Here is an 18,494-nt window from a genome sequence, read left to right as displayed (position 1 = left end):
CCAGGATTCCTTTAACGGAATTCCCTTTCCGCAGCAACCATGGAGGGGCAGGCCTAGCCTATCCTAACCCCTCCTCCACCAATTTATAACCAATGCCTAACCACAACCTTACAAGTTGTGACAATTTGCTACGCAGTAGGCAAAAACCAAATGGCCCAGCCAATCAGCCAGATGGACAAAATTCCTACCAGGCCCCTGCCCCAACGGCAGACGACCCCATGACAGGCATAGCAAGGTCAATGCAACAACCCCTTACTCAAGGGCGGGTGGGCGGGTGATCCGTTGCACGCAGCAAAGAGAAAGCTCCAGGCTGTGTGCAGAGTATTTAAACATTTTACCCCTCCCACCAAAATTGCAACATAACTTTTACCCTAGCAACCCAGTGAACCAATCACTGCCCCAGGCCATCTTTAGAGACCCTGCCTGGTAACAGAGGGGTGGCTCAGCAGACCCCACCGCAACACGTGCTCTCCATGAAGGAGAACACGCTTTCCACTAGCTTCTGTCAGATAAGATTGCTGAAAAAGAGACAGTTGGGTCCAGAGGAACTCCCTTCATCTGCTCTGTATCCAATCCACTTTTGATACAAGTAGACACCTCTCATCTGAAACTTATTTATCTCCCCCTTACCTTAGAAAAACTACTAAAACCATAATAAAAACAAATCCAATTAGAAAAGGATACTAAACTATGGAAGAAGAAAGCCCACTATCAGCCAGAACCAGCATCAGCTCCAAGGCTTTTATTTAAAATGGTGGATGAAGCACTACCTTCAGAAGCTAAACATTCCTTGGTGAATTCATTTTGAGGTATATATATAAGACAGACAGAGAGACAGCTAGATATACCCACACACCCACACACCCACACAGGCACAGCTGATCAGTTGTGTGAACTTTTGGACTGTGGGTACACTATGCAAGTTTGTCCATGCATTCACAAGCTGACTTACTCTTTCAGCCCCACTCCTCTTCATTTTCAGGTTGACCCTGAAATATGTAAGACTGTGGTGCAAAAGATCAGGCAGGAGCCTTAACTTACCCCTTCCATGCTTTGAGGAGTTTACAAATAAATTTGTAAGAACCTTAACTCTCCTATTACATGAAAGAAATTTGTAGCCTGGAATTATTCCTCTAGCTGACACCAGTCACAAATGGTCACTATGAATTATAGGACTATCCCTATATAATCAGTTGGGCTATATCTCCCATGACAACAATAAGCTTGGCTTATAAAAAGTTGATGCAGGTCTCTTCAAAATGTCTGGCTCATCTCCGCAAACGTATCATGTGTAAACAAACAACTCCTGTTTAAAAGAGCCCTAAAAAATAGAGCATTTATAATGAATATCCTGAAACTATGGGCTTCAATAATATCAAAGTCGACATTAACTCTTATTTTAAGGCTTTCAAAATTCCAATTAGTTTTCTATGATTTAATTACAATTTAATCCATTTTCACGCACTTACCTTACATTCCTGATTCTAGCTGGAAACAAACTGAAGTCCTGAAATACAGCATTTTCTAATACCTCATAATAATTTCTAACCCCCGATTTGCCTAAAACATATTTTGGTTCATTTAAAAAGGTTTTTGAAAAGTATCCAACTTGAGTTCAATGGGCATTATGACTACAGAAAAATGCAGTACAGTCCTACGCATGAACATCTCAGAAGTAAGACTCGTTTATTTCAATGGGGCTTTCTTCCAGGTAAGTGAATCTAGGATCGCGCCCTAAAAATTTGATGAACTGGGAGACAAAAAGAGGTAAATACTCAGTTCCAGTGTATTCCACTATATTATCTACATAATTTACTAACTTTAATGCCTACCTGGAACATTAAAAAAGCCCTTTCATATCAACTGACACACAGAACAATTAATACATGTACAATGATGTCTTATCCCAAATCAGGTTACTCTGTCTATGGTCTGGTCTGACTAGCAGTACAACTCCTGGTCTCAAGTAGTGTTTTTTCTCAGCTCAGCAGCTATTTGGAGCTTCCAGGGATTTAAATTTGAAGCTTCTGCATGCGGGACGTGTTGTCTATCCCAGACATTAATTAAAACCTAGCATTTGTGTAATTTTTTTCCTGCCAGAATACAAAGCTATGGAATAGGTAAAGTTCACACACCTCTCATCCACCCTGATTTTAACCAAATGTCCTTGTTTCCCATAGATACACAACCTGCAAGCTAAGCCCACATTATTTTACTGCTGCTTCTGGAATCAGTCTTCGTAATAAAGTGTTCTGAAAATAGTTAGGCTCCTCAATAGTTAACTAGCTCCCTGAATTTAAGGAGGACTTCCATTTCATTCAATCTTTGTTTGTTTGTAAGATGACTTACCTGCCCTTCACCAAAAGGTCCCAGAGCTAGTTAAAACAATAACACGTAGAATTATAAAAACAGATACAATCATAAAACAAGAAAAAACAGTTCCAAATGAAATGGCACAGAATAGTATACATTCAACAAAGGAGAAGTTATGGGGTAGTTATGGGGCCCTGGGGAGTGGTGCTACCGGAAAGGCCCTTGCTCACCCTTTTAGGTGTCTTAGGGAAAGGGGATAGGCAGTACCACATTTTCCATTGTCGGGGGTTGTATGCTATTGCCTGCAGGCTGCTCATTTCCCCACTTATACCTCTGCAGGTGGTTTGTGTTTAAATAAAGTGGCCCATAGATCAACCAACACTGTGAGTCTGACTCTTTCTTCCCAACTTCAGGTTGCAAGTTTGTCCATGAACTAAGAATGAAAAAGGCTGAAAATGTTTTAGCCAGTCATAGGCAGTCTTCTGTTTAGCTCTCTCAAGTTTAATGCCTTTAGGCAACTCACATTCGGCAGGCCTACCCAATATAAGGAGGGAGGCCACCAGGCAGCTCCATTACCTAGCAAATTTCTTTCGAGAAGGTACATTCACCTTTTCAGCAATGAAGGCTAAATGAAGTTGACTGCAGGGCTCAGATTTCCCAGAAGTTGAGCATGGATACTTTGGAACTAGTGATAATACATTTATAGCATTTATATCAACACACACACACATATCCATATATAATTTATATCAAATTTACATAAGGGTTTGCTTCCAAATTTAACTCACGTAAGCCTAGAAAAAATATGTATGCACACACTACCAGATTATCACTAAAACAGATCATTCTCCTTCCAAACAGATTGTCATTCCATGCTCCCAAAATACCAAACTGTAACAAAATACAATGTTTTATTTGTCAGACATGTTCATTAATAACTGATACCAAGTGCTGAACTAGAGTTCAGTGTTTCCAGTGCCATCTGTATGTTTGGCTTCTAAACAGCATACGTAATTATTTGGGAAAATTAGGGAACTGTAGAAGCTAAAGCCAGAATATCGTTGCAGAAGTATGCCAAGTCTGTATTTGTGGAATACATTCCAATTCCTGACGCTTCAGAAATCACACAAATGAAATGACAAGCACTGCTGATGCTCAAATTAAGTGTCAAAGGTCAATGAAAAGGGCAAAACATGAACTCCTTCCTTCAATAGGAAAGTACCCAAGTAACTTTGTAAGCACAAACTCATAAAATGAACTGAGGAATCTACTAATTTAAAGCTGTATACCTAACAAGCATGACAAACATGAAACTATGGATTGTTGCCAACTAAATCTACTCAGAGCAGACTTATTAATGGGTCCATTAATTGAACCTTTTTCAATTTCAATGGGTTTACTGTGAGTAAGAATAGCAGAGGGTGTAACCTTATGAAAAAAGATACCTGTATTTAATTAACCTAGGCTGTTTGCAATTAATTTTCGGTGGTAGAAACTTGTTCCTCCAAACAAAGGTCACAGTCCAGGCACAATACACAGTACCGCAAGACTCATTCTGAATGACCAGAAGGTTGCTTTTTTATATAAAAAAAATTTAAAAACAACAACTCTTTTTCTTTTCAACAGCAGCTCTTCATCCACATTCCAAATGGCTTTTGAAATCCCCCTGAGTTTCAAATGTAGCTTGCCGCGCCGCATGGATGACTGCTGTTTGACAAAAGAAGTTAGGCTCAAAAGCTCTGCTGGGCATGCTGAGTTAGCTATGTGGGGGCCATGAACTGTGGACCATGGTTTTATTTACCTGTTTATGAATGCTAGCTTCCAGTGCTACACACATACCCCATACATTTAAAGCATGTTATCCCATCCAAAGGATCATGGGAACTGTAGTTTACCCCTCATAGAGGTACAATTCCTAGCACCCTTAACAAACAACAATTGCCAGAATTGGGGGGGGGGCAGGGGAGAGAGAAATGTATGTTGTGAATGTGGCCATTATTTATGTGACTTGGAGACCTCTGCGCTACTTTTCACTTCATGACATGATGCAAAAGTATGGTTTCTGAGGGACAAACAACATGCACATCCATTTATTTGGCTATAAAGTGAAGGTGGGAATTCATTTACTAGACCAAGCGGGGAGCAGGGGGAAATCTACCCTTCACCCATTCTGGACTCCACTGCTTCACAGCTTTTTTCCTCAGTCAAGTCACTTCTGATATTGGAGCCATGTTGAGATATAGCCAAATATGCACACGTCCTGTTCTTGATTCTGAGCTGGCCATCGCATGCAGGTCATGTGTAAAATGTTAATTCTGCTTTAGACCAGCGTCAGAACTGCCTTTTGCCCTGCATCTTCCAGTTTAAGAACCAAAGTCCATAGAAATATTTAAGGAATATTACATTTCACTCTGGGTTAAGCTTCAGTGACTTCTCAGACAGAACTAGGTGGTTGTTTATTGTTGCTGCTGGAAAGAATTGAGTATATTTTTATTAGGAGAAGTTAATGTAGTGAACCTCAGATTTACTTGCTTCTCTAAACCTCACATGGCTATAAGATTCATGATCATGTGACATTAATAAAACAAATTCAGACGATAGACAACATTAGTACAGCATTAGTGCCACCAGAACCTTTACCAAATAGGTGATGTCATTGAATGCTTTAGAATTACCCACAGAGTGGAACCACTGCATTTCCGGTCATGTTTACCACATCCAAACTTATGTCCGTAACTATTTTAAGTGTGTACATGTGAATGGGCTAACATCTCACTGAGTGATGCCATGTGAGACAGGTCCTATTCTGGAAGAACTGAAAATGCTACTAACTGAAAATACCTCATTTTGGACAAGTGCTCTTCAGCTTTTTCTCAAGGATGACTATAACTGGGTGAGGACAATGTTTTTATTATATTTTATTGTTCAAACCAAAACAGGATTCTGGGCACTACCACAATGTGAAAGATAAACATCAATAACAACTGTCAGTCTTTCAGGGAATAAGAGAATAGTGCCAGGAGAATTTGGGAACTTGCTCATTTCTGCTATGGACGCCATTTGTTGCCTATTTGATGAAAAGCTATGGAAGCAGTTTATAGCTGACATTGCCTGAAGATTTCAGATCTTTTCCATTAAAGTTTCTGTCAGTAGAAGACAGAATTAACCACTCTATTTCTCACAAAAATCAAGTCATCCTTGGACAACAAAGGCTGTATTATTTTTACAAAAGAATAAAGGCTGAAAAGTAATAACAGCATATTTCATACAGACAGAAACTTTCCCCTTTCAGCACAATATAATATTTAAAATCTTTTTATCATGATTTTCTTGTGATGGGACCTGAATTCTGTTCATATCTTCAGGCTGAAAACGTTATTATTTCATTTTAAATATTACAAGGTTCATATAGCAAAGAATGTCGTCCTGAAAGTACAAAAACTATAAGGTTTTTTAAAGTTTTTCTCTCACTTCTCCATTTGGTCAGCTGGTTTTTGAGACACGAAACCATATTTTCTCATAGAAAATGAATATATGCCAGCCAAATAATCCTCTAGAAATTATATTTAGTCTACAAATAATTTTTATATATTAAAAAAAATCATACGGAAATGCCTTACCATGATGAGCCATCATATCAAAACTTGGTCCAGTTAAGAACTGGGGTTTGAGTAGTCTTAGACTGTAAGCTTCTTCCTGGAACTCACCACTGTGTTTTTAGATTTCAAATCTTAATTCCTTGCTTGAATAAACAATGAATCTCTTCTATATGACCAAGCAATCGAAACAAATGACAATGAAGCTAAGAGCAAAGGCACTAAATTCTTCAGTTGTGTAACCCCAATAAAAAAACGTCCAGAGGAGCATAACTCTATTGCAGCATAAATGACAAAAATCCCTTGAAGACTAATAAATGTTTTAAGAATGATTTTATTTATTTAAGCATTTCTGTCCTGTCCTTCTAGTTTCTATGCACCACTTAGGGTGGCTTGCAACAGTTTTAAATCCCTACACAATAAGAATATATTAAAATGCAAAACACAATTAAAAAATATACAACAGTAAAATACACAACAGTACTTATTGTGACATAGGCTTTCAAGGATTAGAGCCTACTTCTTTGGCTGCATGGCGAATTAAAGTATATGTGCAAGAATATCTCTGTGGCTGCAATAACTGATCACACAACCATCTTAGTATTTAGTATTATTATTTTTCCTATTTATTTCTATAACCAACTGTGCACGTTGAACTTCACAAAAATCTGGTATAGCAGGCCCTACTCTAAGGTTTTCCTGTCTAAAATACAACAGAGGAATGCAGTCCATAGAGGTTGAGTAACAGTGCAGAGAATATGTGCTGAGCCTTAGCTGCAATAAGGTACAAGGCAGATGTTGTGCACTCCAGATGTTGTTGACTACAATTTTCATCATCCCTGACAATTAGCCATGCTGGCAGGGGCTGATGGGAGTTGTAGTGTGCAGCATTTGGAGGCTACCTCTGGTACAGTGGGATGAAAAGATGAGTTTGGAAGAGAGATTTAAATGGTAATAAAGCAGGTGGTCACAACAGAGGCAGTTGGGGAGCCAATTGCAGGGAAAAAAGTGACAGCAAGAAAAAATGAGAAGGGTCTCAATTTCAGTGAGATAATATTTATTCAAAACCAAACAAAGAGACTTAAACTGTATTCTCATTTACTTTGGGATCCCAAACCCACCTTTTGAACTCAGTGGGATATATTTCTGAGTACTGCTTCTTTATGGTAGATCTTATTATGATTTATGTGGAAATTGTTCAATTTGGTTCTGCAGTTTTTGACGTTTTATTTATGATTTATGACTGCTTTTATTATGTTGTAATTATGTATTTTTTCATGTTGCAAGCCACCTTGAGCGTGATTCAGACTATGGAAAGGTGGCATACAAACAAAATTATGTACGTGTGTATGAAACCTCTAGGCAGAGTTGTGTGGGCTGCCTCCCCTTTTTCTGCCTCTGCATTTACCTGTCATGAGACGCCAGGTTTGACCAGAGGGGATTGGTTGCCCTTTTGACACTGCACTTTTCTGGGATATATTGGGTGAAAAGGTGATGTTGTTCATTCACCTTTGTTCATTCACCTGATGTTCTTAGGTCCTGTGACAATGTTGCCAGGTTGGATATGGATACTAAATTGCCACCTGGATTTATTGCAGAGCCCAGAAGCAGCTCACCAGCAGGTGCATTGCTGTTGCTTATTGGGAGGGACAGAATAAAGTGGCAAGGTCAGCATGGTGCGAACACACAGGCAGAACTAATCTGGCACTGCTTCCAGTAGGTTTGCACTGCACTAACCTTGCTGCTGCTTTACCCTTGTCCCTTCTGGTAAGCTAGATGGACCACCTGCTGGAAAGCACACACATTTGCATAGTAAACCACTTCTGGCAGAGTCTGGCATCTGTGTTTGTTTCCCTGTAATTGTAGGTGGTGAGTAGCTGTTTCGTGTAAGGGGGCCGTCTGTATTAGAGAGGTAATAACTGTGGGTGAAAGTGCTGTTCTGTCACCGTTGGTCCTGTGTCTTTTGTATAGTAGATTCTTTCCAGCAGGGGTGTACATTGACAAAAGGATTTTGTTCAGACCCTGATTCAGCACTTCAGAAAACAGCCCACCTCAGTCTAAGACATTTTATGGACAGTCTGATTCATCTGAACTGAATGAAATTTGCAGGAGTATTAGACCCTCCAATCTAGATAAGGCCCGCCAAATTACAGGCAAATAAATCTGTGCTTGATAACACAAAACACTTCAGGAGACCTTTTTGATTTCTGCTTCCTTGTAGAGGTCCTGATGAAGTAGACTTTCATTCAGAAAAGCCTATGTCACATTATATCAGACTTCAAAAAATATGACCCAAAACCATTTGAAGCTGTTACACCGCAGTTGACCACAACCACAGAATGCCATTGAGGGTATGTCTCACATTGCACACTGAATTTAAGCCATTTTGTGCAGGGGGGAAACCAAATTCTGCCAATGTTTATAAAATTATGTGTATTCTGAGGTGTAATGTGACATCTCTTACCTTCATATGGCTCACAAACAATAGCAGGAATGATCAAATATACTTATTTCAATTTCCTAGACGTTATCTATCAGCCAGAATTTCCTTCTATTCTACCTGTCGTCTACAGCAAAGTACCCTGGCAAAGTCATTCAGTGCCCATTTCTCTAGTTATATTATGAAGTGCCAAAGACATGATCCATTGATAAATGTGAGACTTGCTCTTGGCACAGGAAGTCAGACAGTGCCACCTTAATGATTGATATAACACAGTGCAATTCTGTTGTCTATCAATAGCTGTCCTGGTTTCTGTTATATGCAATTGAAGGAAAGCTTTCAGAGCTAACTTAATAGCTTTCAGTTCTCTAATCTCTACTACTGTCCACAAACTTTAAAAAATGAGAAGTTCAAGATGAGTACACTGCCTTGAAGTCATCCAGAAGTTGGAGAAAAACCCTAACAACAGAACATGCATTCAGCTCAATTCATTACTTCAAATCTACTTCTGTCGTTCTAAGTTAACAATGTATAAATGTGCTTATTGCAGTTCTGTTTTTATTATAAATCAGATTACCACTTTAGCAGTAAATTATATTTGCATTCTGCATGCTTCTTCCATTCAAATAATAGACTAAACAGTTAGCATATAATTTGGGTGCAAATCAGTAAAATGTTTATCATATTGCAAACACTGCCTTCCCCACATTAACACTGTTGTAAGACTTTGAAAATATTAACTACACAAGGAAAATATACTCATTAGCCTTAATATGATCACAAACAAACAAATGCCCTAGCTTTAAATTGCTTTTCAAAGCTGATTTTCTATATTTATAATCAATTTTCTAAGTAAAGTGCATCCATCATTATGAAAAGGCATAATGAAAGTCATGCGCATATTTCTGTCTTCAAATGACAGTGATTGAGAAAGGAGCAACTGCTTTCAGCAGACAGTAAGCAGCTGGTATCCTTAGATAAGGAAATCATTGCACATGGACAAGCTTCCAGTATTATGTAAAAATAAAGCAGGCAGAGAAGATGTCTCAGCAGTTGGTCCTTTTGTTCAGGCAGCATAATTTATAGTCAATATCCATAACATAACTTAATTATCAAATTACGCTTACAATCATTGGCATTAGTACATTCCATGCTGTCAACATATATCTCTACCAGAAAGGACCACTTTTAACTTTCTGAAAGAGGTTGAGATATAACAGTTTAACTGTAAACACTTGAAAAAGCTTGATTTACATTTTCATTTTTAAAACATTTTATTTTGCTTTTCCTTAAAACCATAAAGCTATGTACAGTGGTACCTCGGGTTAAGAACTTAATTTGTTTTGGAGGTCCGTTCTTAACCTGAAAGTGTTCTTAACCTGAGGTACCACTTTAGCTAATGGGGCCTCCCGCTGCTGCTTCCGCACGATTTCCGTTCTCATCCTCAGATAAAGTTCTTAACCCGAGGTACTACTTCTGGGTTAGCAGAGTCAGGTTACCTGAAGTGTCTGTAACCTGAAGCATCTGTAACCCGGGGTACCACTGTGCAGTCTAAAAACGAAATTACAGAAAATTACAGAAAAACCAACCATAACACACACAAAAGAAACCACAAAAGAAACAATGAAACTGGTTTTAACTGTCATCAAAGTCAGTTTGCCATTCAGAGATGTTTAATAAAATGGCAAGGTTATCCTGAGATGAAAACCATGAATGTCGTATGATCCTTCGTGCCATCCCAGTCACAAGCTGGGATGAAAATTCCACTTCAAGCTACAAACTTAGAACATAATTTATTGGCAGCCTATTTTAAGCCCTAACCACACAGGCTCTAGCCTCATGCAGTCAGAAAGACCTCCAAGATGCAGCTAGGCAAAGACAACTTCCCAAGGCAGTACCATCTTGGATTCACTTTGTTCCCCTGCCCCCACTGTAGAGAGAGATGATAAAACAATGGAAGAAAAGGAGAATGGTATCAGCCAGAGTGATGATGAAATCTGACCAATCAGCTGGCCAGCACAAAGACAGAGAAAGGAGAAGGCTGCCCAGTCTATGAAGAGCAGCCTACAGCTTAGTGGCATAGCACATGCTCTGCATGTATGGGATTCCTAAGAGGAGTCTGCTGAATCAGGCCAATAGCCCATCTAGTCCATCAGCCTGGTCTCATAGTGGCCAACCAGATGCCATTAACAGCCTTATCCTCAATGAATTTAAATAATCTTCTTTTAAAGCCATCCAAGTTGGTGGCCATCACCACCTCCCGTGGGAGCCAGTTCCATAGTTTAACTACGTACAACAAAGAACTACTTTTTTTTTATTGGTCCAGCATCTAAGCTTATTCCCTGGTGTCTCAGGTTGAAGAATCTCAGAGTATTGCAAAGATCCATGCCTGAGACTTTTGAGAGCTCTTGTCAGCCAAAGAAGACAAATACTGGGATAGATGGATCAGTGACATGAATTAGCAACTTCATATATGTACTCTGAGCATTGAAACCTTTGAGGCTGGGAGAGTGCCTGGTTTTTGAAAGAGCAGTTGGCAGATCCTTTTCTCTACCAAACAGGGTCACTGAGGGTTGAGGCACAAGGTCAACATGTTAACAAATAGTAAAGTGTGGTGATAAATCCATTTCTACACACACACACACACACACACACACACACACACTGCTTTTTATCAGCCTATGGCATGATATCTCCAGCTTTTGGCTGTTGAACCATCCCAGATAATATGATCATCATCTGAGGCCCTTCTTTGGGTACCTCCCCCACAAGAGATCCAGAGGGGGGAAACACTGGAACTGGCCTTTTCTGTGGTGGCTTCCCATTTATGGAATGCACTAGACAAGGAGGCTTGCTTGGCCCCTTCAATGCATATATTTAGGCACCTGTGAAAACATTTCTCTTCAACTAGGCATTTGACTGCTTAACATTCTATGGCCGGTTTGTTTTGCTTTTGCTTTATTATGTATTTTGTGTTTTCAGTTTATGTTTTTTATGGTGTGAACTGCTCTGTGATCTTCAAATAAAGGGCAGTATACAAATTTAATAAAATAAATAGATAGATATTGACCTTTCTGTCTTAAGGAGATGCTGCCATTTTCACATGTCACTGAAAATCCATGTGTTTAAGAGCTGTGTCAACCTAATGGGCCATTTTAAAATCTTACAGTCAAGAATTTGAAGTCTGTTCTAAGCCTTCCGAGCAGATGAGAAGGAACACACTGGTGGAAAGACTTTTTAATCCCCACTGTCATTCATCTGGTATCTACTGAACTTGGCTGGAGCAATACCTGATGACACCAGGTTCTGCTGCTGGTTCTGTTAATTAGGGGCTGCAAATACTTATTAGAAACTAACCCTAGCTCTGACCATACAGTGTCCTGTGGCACATGGATTAACTTCGGTTCAATTACAGGTTTTCTCCAATTGCCTATGCTCTAGTTAAGAATTACTCCAGTGGTGTCTTGGACAAACTATGGCTGTGTGGCAATGTCCTGGCCTTAGCTGTTTAAGCCCTTCAGTCACTTAAATTCAAGGTTCTTCCTTCCTCACTGTACAGCCACATGTTCAAAGAGTGATCTATAGGCTTAGTTTTAGAAACATTTTCACAATTTCTAAATAAGGCAGCATTTTTTCTTAAAGCAGAAAAATATGGAACGATAATCTGTCTCTGTGTTTATGTATTGTAATTAAGGATTGTGTTATCACTGCTCAGGGAGATGCTGAAGGTACATGGGCTGTGGGTGGTGACAGGCAGTGGCTGAGAATGAGATGTGAAAGCAAAACTGATTAGTGGAGCAGAGATATGGTGTTGTGACTTAACTGCTTATTTTCTTGCTTTCCATGGCGTGCGTTGGAGGAACAGGCAACCTAGCTCATTGAACTCATTTACATTTATATTTCAAAATCTCACACTAATTTAACTCCACTACTGTGTGCTGAACATTCACATATCAGGTAATAATTTTCACACTGATATGTGTTGTCTATCATGCAATCTAATACCTTATTAATTGCTCTTATTTCTCATTGGATGTCATTTCTCAAAAACACAACATATGTTTCAGACAAAAGAAGAGATCCATTCTTTGGTATCATACCCCCAAAGATTTGTACTGAAATGTTGCATGGGTCCCCATGTTTATTATCTAATCAGAATCCACAACAAAAATGGTCTCGTCATTCAAATAATTGTACATAAAATGTATGTTGAGAATAGAGGCCAGAACTCCATGTGAATAAGGCTCCATTAAGAGGCAAGGGAATTGCATTCATGTCCCTATTCCAACATAACCACCCCCACCCTGATGTCCACATATTGTGCACAGACATCTGAGCAGAAGAAGGCTAAGAATGTAGGCTTCCCTGCTCAAACATCAGCACTTAATGCATGGGTGTCAGGATCCATGTCTGGGGCAGAACCAGAGACATAGCTTCCCTGCCTCTTCTGTGTGTGAGGCTATCTTCACACATGTAACACATGAAGGGGGCTCAGATCACTCTCCATTCCCATCACACACATCCCTTTTCTCTAAGAAATGGAGGAGAGAGAAATTGCCAGAACTGTACAGAGTAAGAAACAGATTTAAAAATCTATGAGGCAGGGAGGAAATTGCAGAAATATTTGCCATAAACATGTAAGGCTTAACAGAGAAATTTCTTACTAACCTGAACACAGGATTAAAAAAAGGACGTGCACAAATTCCCATGTTAAACTAGAACTGAAAAATCAGAATAGCACCAGGCACAAGGGGCAGGCATCAAAATCAACCACAAGGGCAGAAGCATGTACTTATCCACAGTCCATCAAAGAATGCAAAATCCAATAAGCAGTCTTACAGAGGACAGAAAAATGCCCAAAGGGAAAACATTCTATCCTATCAAGCTGTGCCATAGCCCAGATTTCTCTCCCCATACCTGCATGTACACAAATAAGTGCACTTACACAGGACACAGGACATTTATTTGCAACTGGGGCAACCCAACACAACTATTATGGCTGCAAAGAAGGTAGTGTTGTGTTTCAGGTTGAGGGGGAGGCTTTGCACGCTATGTCTTGGGAATGGGCTCTGTGAGTAGACCCACCTCTTGATGCTATCACCGCTGCCCATCTGTTTCCCTTCTTCTTCAGAATGGCCACCCAGAAAGTGGAGACTTCCACGCCTTCCCCCCACCCCCACCCCTGCCATTGCTTGCTTGTCAGAGAGAGCAAGTGAACAAGCAGCCACAGCAAGCAGAAGGAGCCTCAGGAGGACTAAGAGCCTTCGGTGTTGGTAGTGAGCCCCTTCCTCAGGCACAGGTTCAGCAGGTGCCCAGTGAGGACAACCCCTGATCACAGCCCTGAAAATAAAGTCTTCTTGAAAATAACCTATTTGGACCTAGTTAGAAATCAAAATACAATTCCAGTATTGAGCAAGATTTAAATAGGATATGGAATGACAGATAGTAAAATAGAGAAACAGCATGTACAAAAAAGCATAAAATGATTTCTAGAGCGGTGACAGTGGGTTTTTTTATTACTTGGTTATATTTTACCTCCAAGAATACCTAAATCATTTGTTTACCCATGTAATCTATAGGCTTTCTCAGTCTGTCTCTCCCTCTCTCCCTCTGTCTGTCTGTCTGAGTGTGTCCTATAAGAAAAATAAACTTTCTGTGAGATCCAAATGTAAAATGCAAATATTCTTAGTGATTATATCCTTCAATTTCTGAGCAGGAGAGAGCTGAGATATGGAAGAAACTGCCAAAGAACATTCTCACAATAGTACCTAGTTTGAAATGCATGCAGCTCAGAAATCTTTAGCATTCCTTCTCTACAGATGAAGTAGAGACTGAGAGCAGCAAGAGAGAATAAGCCTGTATATTTTAATAGAAGAAAGTCTTAAGTCATGTCCTTACAGAGGCAGCACAATTTGTGTGCCAAGGTAGCAGGATCAAACATCAAGGGAGCTTCCAGCCTGCACCTTCTAAAAATTTCAGAATGGATGGTGTTTTTATATACTTTACAATACTTGAGCTTTGCTCAGTCTTCTCTGAAAATCTTCTACTTTCAGTTAGGAGAAAGAACACAATTCAAACTCCTAAAGCAAAATTTCACTCATCAGATAAACCAGGAAAAAACTGTTCTCTTCTATCGCCAACAATACGGACCTTTTAAGATGGTTCTTCTTTTCTATTCTGCTGACTTTTTTCAGAAAGCAAAAAATACAAATTTCAGTCAAGCAACCTTCATGTGCATTTATGCAAGAACCACAAAAAGCTAGACTTTTTGAAGCTAACAGAATGTACCTACACATACTGGACATTTTTCATTATTGTACCATTAAAACTGTGCAATGCCCCGCACAGGTGCTTTTGAGCGCTGTTAAAAAATGGAGAATACAAAATGCTGCAAGTGAGATCAACATGCATTCAGCTAAATTCACGTAAGAGTTACATTGGCTGCAGTTCCACCGTACATGGTGTGCAACCCATGTGCATCAAAATAGAACCATAACTCAGGGCCATGCTAAATATGATAATAATTACATCATGGCAATTAATGTGCATATTTTTGTTACATAAATAGAAACTGCAGGGGAGTCTATCAGAATGAGGTCAGGTCACTAGAGTGGGAGAGTTTCATGTCCCCTCCCAGTTATGGTCCTGAGTAAAATCTCCTGTCCAGATTCAGGACTGGGGAGGAGGGATTTTCATTGGGACTAAACCAGAGAGGGAAAGGTTCTACTCTTCCTTCTTTCTCCTTGTGACCCCAGTGATGCTCAACACAGAGAGAGGGGGGGGGAGACAGAGAAACAGAGAGGGAGAGGGAGAGAGAAATGGTATTTACTTTAAAAGAAACATACGATTTAATTATGTTTACACAGTTAACATCAGGTCTAGTTTGGTCCTCAGTGGTAGAGCAGAAGCCTGCATGGAAAAGGTGCCAGTTGAATCTCTGGTACAATCCAGTAAGGCCAGGAAAAGACTCCTGTCTGAAGCCCTAGAAGGGCACTACCAATCAACAGAGACAACACTGAGATACATGGACCAACAGTCTGCCTTGATATGAGGCAGATTTCTATATTCATGCTATTCAACACAGCTGCAATTTGGATAGCGCTCAGTCTGCTACATCTATTTTCTTATATCCAACCTGTACAATAAGTAGAGCTTGTAGGTGCTCTGCCAGCTGCAATAGATTTCTGTTAAGTATAAAATTCTATATTCCTTGAGTTACCACCACAGCTGCATAATTTGCTTATATCTGTTTGCAGTGGGCGCTAGGAGACATGTTTTTTATTGCCATGCAGATGGACAAATAGGTAGATAATTGTATTAATCATAACAAGGTCTTAGTACCTTCCAAATATGCCTTGTTGTGAATTGATTTTCAGTTCTCATGGTGAGCAATAGGAGGGCATTGGATTTCTATTTATGATGTGGGCTTAATAGTAATAGAATTTGCATGGAATTTGAAGCAAAGAAACAGAATCTGGAACATAAGCAGCATAAAATTAATATTGTGCTTTCTTTTCAAAAGTAATTGTGCATCAAGCTGTGTCTCTTTATATGACACAACTTAAAAGAAGAAGCAGGCATTATTTAAGCATCCACACATGGCAAGTTGTTAGCAAATGCCAATTTGTTTTTAAATAGACACTTGATTAGTAAGGAATAAAAAATGTTTAGCAGAATTTTAATTTACTTTGGAGTGAAAAACTTTCAGAGGCAAAAGAGAAAGATGAAAGAGTTGGATCAGTATAAACAAGGCCTCTGTAGCTTGCAACCCACCTAGCCAATCACAGATGCCCAGTCATGTATGGTGGCCCTCAAAGGGAATGTATGTTATGTAGAGGCTGATGGGAGTTGGAGTCCAGTACTATCTGGAGGGTATTATGTGGAGCAGTTGTCCCTAATGCCAAGAAGATTCTCGAAGATTGAGGGTCCCTATGTGCCAGTGCCTGTATGTAGCTGAGGAATTATTCTAGAGATAAAACTAGGATGTGAGTGGAGTTGTAAAGAGAACGCCCTGGTATCATGTGATAAGGCTGAGACTGTTCTCAAAGAGGACCATTGTCATCTCTGAAGAAAAATCTGCCTGATTGAGCTGCTGGAGCAGAGTGGAAAATCACATCATTGTCCTATATTAAGATTATAACCAGGGCTCTTTTTCAGCCGGAAATCGCTGGAACACATTTCCGGCACCTCTCAAGTGGGTGCCATTGCCATTGTAAGAGAACAAGGGAGGTGTTCATGGTGAGTTCTGGCACCTCTTTTGCTAGAAAAATAGCACTGGTTATAACTATTTCAAGTCTAAACAGAATCAAAAGGGGTTTTTTTCCCCTTTTGTTTTGCATATCAAGCTTTGAGCTACCAAAGCAGAATAAAAAATATATAAAATTAATTTCCTGCATTTTCAGGAATGTTCCCCCTCTAAAATTGGCTTGTTCAGTCTTTGTGGACAACCCTCATGAGATAGGTGTATTTAACCAAAGGTATGACACTTTAACCAAAGGTATGATTTTTCCATCCATTGCAAAAAAAATAAAAAAATAAAGAATCCACTGAAAAGGAAATTTGTTAAAATAAAAACTAGCAAGAACAGGAAAAAGGTAAGAAGTACACAACTCCCACCTTTCATCCAGGTCAGTACAATTCCAGTAGTGCTTTGGGAATGATGCTTCCTCTGTGATGAACTCTCCACTCACTTAACTCCCTAGGATTGCTATTTAAAAACGGTAAAACCCTGTTGAGAGTCTTACTAATCCAGCAAGAAAAATCGACATATATAATTTCAGTTCTTCCTCTAGGAGAATTCAAAGTTTCAAGGGTGTGGGATTATTCTATGGTGCTGGCCCTGCACCTTTAGATATAAATATCCTTACGACTAAAGTATTTTTACATTCATTCAGAGGGCAGGATTTTCTGAGCTTGGTCTTTAAAATCATTTGTATGAAATTTCAAAAAATGTTTAAAGAATAAATCAAGCTTCAAATATTGCATAGTGCTATCACTAAATTATTCAAGCAGGCCTTTGGCTGATTGATGTCCGATGCCTTTTTAAATGTTGTGAATCACCCTGAGATCTATGGATGTAGGGTAGTATACAAAATTAATAAATAAATTGACTATCTAACTAACTAAATGCAAAGTTGGGTATCTTGGGGTCACCAGTGTAGCAACTGCAGATACCACTGCACCTCTTAGTACCTTTGATGCCAAGTCAAGGCTCCCAATAATATACTGCTCAAGGCATCTCACAGGTTACCCCATTCAATTTTAAATGGATGCCAGCTTTGGATGTATGCCCCCAACCCCAATCCCTTCTGTTATTGACAAGACACAGAGGAGAGGGGGCAACAGTTTTCCATGGGTGAGTAGTAATGGTGATGGCTGATTAAATGTAGATCAGATTTCTGAATGAGGGGGCATTCCCTGGTCCCCCTGGTAGTGGAAGCAGGCACCAGAGCCTTGGGGGGGGTGGAGGATGCTGGAACCACTAGGTCACTGTCTGCACACTTCTGGTGGCAGAGTGGGTGATGGGACCAGGAGAGGGTTTTTAACATGGGGAGGGTTGATGAAATCCATGGGGGCATTACCTAATAGCCCACCAAACTCATGCTGGTGGTAGCAGCAGCTACAGGGCCAAGAGGACTGCTTTCTGGAAGGGGTTGCACTGAGATGGGCAGTGTATGCTCAGCTATCTGCCTTGTTTTGGTTGGGGGAGGGCATTTCGTCTTTTATTTGTTTTTCTTCCTTGTTAAATTTGATATTAAAACACAAATAATGTTTTTTTAAAAAGATCCTCAGGGGAAGGGATCATAGATTCAGAGGATATCTCAGACTGAGAGGAGAAGTTTCCTCAGAAGCGCCCTCCCAAAAGGTTCAGAGGACCCCATGAAGTCAGCGTCTCTCCAGATGGATTCCACAGTACATTCTTCAATTTTCAATGACTCCAGTTTGCAGGGCCACAGTAAGCACTTTGCTTGATTTTCAGCTTAGGCTCCACTTGGAGCTATTCAAGATGCTAACCACATTGCTTCCTTTCCTTTTGGATCTTAACCACCACTTCTTTAACCTTGCTTATGAGGACTTACCCTCTTTTTTGTCTGACCTTATTTTTCTGGAATCTGACCTTAGCTTGACCTCACTTTCCTGGCCTG

The sequence above is a fragment of the Podarcis filfolensis genome (assembly GCF_964270895.1).
Source record: "Podarcis filfolensis genome assembly, chromosome: 10".
NCBI lineage: Eukaryota > Metazoa > Chordata > Lepidosauria > Squamata > Lacertidae > Podarcis > Podarcis filfolensis.
The sequence above is the reverse complement of the archived record's forward strand: the minus strand, read 5'-3'. Positions refer to the sequence as shown.